This window comes from Podarcis vaucheri, assembly GCF_965113315.1.
Source record: "Podarcis vaucheri genome assembly, chromosome: 3".
NCBI classification, from domain to species: Eukaryota; Metazoa; Chordata; class Lepidosauria; order Squamata; family Lacertidae; genus Podarcis; species Podarcis vaucheri.
Window position 1 is genome coordinate 33,570,283 of NC_138761.1, and position 3,571 is coordinate 33,573,853.

General features: G+C 40.4%; 1 pseudogene across 1 annotated transcript; it reads left to right on the forward strand.

Annotated features, from left to right (window-relative positions):
• The first annotated feature begins 1,016 nt into the window (after positions 1-1,016).
• Positions 1,017-3,037, forward strand: LOC309528913 (mediator of RNA polymerase II transcription subunit 27 pseudogene; annotated as a pseudogene). The gene has a single exon. The product of its transcript is annotated as a mediator of RNA polymerase II transcription subunit 27 pseudogene (transcript).
• The last annotated feature ends 534 nt before the right edge of the window (positions 3,038-3,571 follow it).

Consider the following 3,571-nt stretch of genomic DNA (forward strand, 5'->3'; position numbering starts at 1 on the left):
ATAAACATGCCCAGGATTGCACAGCACATGTGACAATTATATGAGCCTGGATCGGGCTAGTTTATTAAAAGGCAGGGAGCTCTATAGTAATACAATATGATTTATTAACATAGCCAATAATATGGAATTCCAGCTGTCATTTACTTCTGGGGTGGACAAGATTTAATTTAATAAAAATTAAAAGGTGGCTCTCTAGATAATTTGCAGGTGACTGGCAAGGCTTTCTGACTCCCTTTTGTTTAAAAATGACAACAAAAGGCTTCATTCAACCCCTCTAAATTGGTCTGCTGAAATGAAAAAAGCAAGGGTTAGGATGGGACCAGGAGTAGATTTTGGAACAAAATAATTGTAAATCCAGTTTATGATACTGAAAACCAATTCCTGAGCATATGCTCAGAGACAATATATATCTTCAATTAATATACCACAGGATTCTATTAAAAAAAACCCAAAGGAGATCCCAGAATCCTAAAGTCTGCCTAGGCCTGTTTTACTTTCTACATATTGAAAATGCAACCGACCATTTTGAATGGACTTTTAAAAATAGCATGTCCTAATGGATTATCTCATTATATAAATTTCAATCTGCTGGAATATTAATAAGCAGTTCATTGTCAGAAGCATTTAGACTGCCTTAAGGCTTATGGGGTCCAGGAGCCTATACATTTTAGTCACTATTATTTGTTGTCGTGATTGAACCCTTGGCAATTGTGATAAAAACACTTTTCTTCTGTCATGGCAGGTTCAGGAAGGGACAGAAGAAGTCAAATTTAATGGTGCTTATGGATTACATCACAGTTTCCACCCAGAATCCTCTAATTTCAAAACTAATTCCATATCATTCAACTGTTCAGACACATTTCAACTACAAATCAGAACTGTTCAGAGGGGAAGTCCATTTTTATAAATGCATGCTCTGATATAGAGAAAAATCTAGTTCCATATGTATTTTTATGTATTTATTTTACAAAATAAGTAATACTGCTTACTTGATAGAAGATAGAAGATAGAGGAGGTTGCTGGCCAAAGATGGCGGATGGGGTGTTAAGCGCCGGGGTCAACCTGGAGGCTTTTGCCCAGGCTATCTCGGCTATCCAGGCGCTGCGCTCCAGCGTCACGCGCGTCTTCGATTGCCTCAAGGACGGCAGGCGCAACAAGGAGGCTTTGGAGGGCCGTGAGAAGAGCTTCGTCTCCAGCTTCCAAGAGAGCCTCCACTCCGTCAGCCGAGACTTGGGTGAACTGGAACGTCTAAGTAATCTTGTAGGCAAGCCATCGGAGAACCATCCTCTCCACAATAGTGGATTGTTGAGTTTAGATCCTGTTCAGGACAAAACACCCCTCTACAGCCAGCTGCTTCAGGCTTATAAATGGTCAAATAAGTTGCAGTACCATGCAGGGCTGGCGTCTGGTCTTCTGAATCAGCAGTCTTTGAAACGGTCAGCCAACCAAATGGGAGTGTCTGCCAAGCGGAGACCAAAAGCCCAGCCTACCACCCTAGTCCTTCCACCTCAGTACGCTGATGATGTGATCAGCCGCATTGATAGAATGTTTCCTGAAATGTCCATCCACTTATCAAGGCCAAATGGGACCTCTGCAATGTTACTGGTTACATTAGGAAAAGTGTTAAAAGTCATAGTGGTGATGCGGAGCCTCTTCATTGACCGAACAATTGTCAAGGGGTATCATGAAAATGTATACACAGACGATGGCAAGCTTGACATATGGTCCAAGTCCAACTATCAAGTGTTTCAAAAGGTAACTGACCATGCTACTACTGCCTTACTGCATTACCAGTTGCCTCAAATGCCGGATGTGGTGGTCAGGTCATTTATGACCTGGTTAAGAAGTTACATAAAGCTGTTCCAGGCTCCATGCCAGCGCTGCAGAAGGTTTCTGCAAGATGGTCTACCACCCACATGGCGGGACTTTCGGACACTGGAGGCGTTCCATGACACCTGTAGGCAGTAGCACAACCTGGAGGCTGACAGAAGTCTGTGGAGGAAACAGACTCAGAAGTGGGGTCCCAAGAAACACCTCTTTATTGTTTTTCCAAATATCTGTATGGACAACTCACAACTTAATTTGTATAAATTCAGCTTTATGCACTTGGCTGGGGGGCGGAGATGTAAAAATAAACACAGGGTAGGTGTTGGGGGCTGGAAGAGTCGGCAGTCTCACCCATCATTACACTCAGAGGAGCATTTGGAGGTGCAGAGAGAGAGAGAATAATGGCCTTTGTAGTGGCCTAAATTATTGGCAAATAATTTAGAATTTTGATTTCCTTTCTCATATTTATTTTTGTTTCAGATACAGCAGACTTTTTGTTATTTGTTGAATTTCTATAGTTTCCGATTTGTGACATGTAACTTTGATTTGTTTCCTAATTTTTATAGAACCAGTTGGTTTATGGTGCTGTTCTAATTTTTTCAATGCAATATGTAAAGATGTTGCTGTTTGTTTATATTGTTTACATATCTTATTCTTTCCTGCCATACTGCTGCTTTCATAGAACCACGCATCATTTATTCTGGTAAATCTATATCTGCAATAGGTTCAAAATGTTCTGAGATGGTTGTGGAGATGGCTTTGACAGCTAATTGGCTGGTTAGTAATGTAGTGTCAAAATGCCATGATTGTGCGGTTTCATGCATGTTTAAGATAGGAATAGTAGACTAGACTGGAGAAGGCTCAGGTCACCAGGAAGGTGCCGATTTTTGCTTCTTGAATTTAAGTGAAGTGGAGATAAGTATATAATCTGTTCCAACCTCCTGCCCCCCATGCCTTTGTGAGTAGGAACTAGAATCCTTTTCTTTATCCTTCCACTGTTCTTGTGAGAAGCGCAGGCTTTGAACAGAGCCTCCCCTCCTGCCTCAGTAGAGCCTCCGACCCCAGTCCCAGAAAGCTCTGCTTCTCCTTTGCTCTGGTCCAGCCAGCCGCTTTTAATGACTGATGTTTTAATGTATTTTTAATCTTTTATTGGAAGCCGCCCAGAGTGGCTGGGGAAACCCAGCCAGATGGGTGGGCTAGAAATAATTTATTATTATTATTATTATTATTATTATTATTATTATTATTATTAAGACCTCTAACCAGCTGATAAAAAACCCAAAAATAAATTAGTCGCAAGGCTTGGCTGAATTACACATTAATTATAAACTAGTTCTCTAAAAATTCAATTCTAATTCAAGCTAAGACATGATTAGCCATTTTTCAGTCTAATTTATTTCAGTGAGAGACTTAAATATGCACTCTCCCTTCAATCAATGGGACCTAAAATGGGTTAATTTTGGATGGATCAAAGTCTGCTATGGTTTGATAGCACATCTGCAATTCTGTCACCAAGTCTTTCAAAAAATATTCACAATGTTGCTATTTACAGTTTTTAAGCCAATATTTTAACAGCTGTAAGAATATGATTATAAAATGTAATCAGAGCAGGAAAAGGGATATTTATGTGGGGGGTGCTAATATATCTAATTTGACCCTGAATATCAGGGCTTACCCTGTGAATGCACATTCAGACAAAATGTGCACCACAGACACTGTTTAGAGTTGGTTCACACACTGGCTG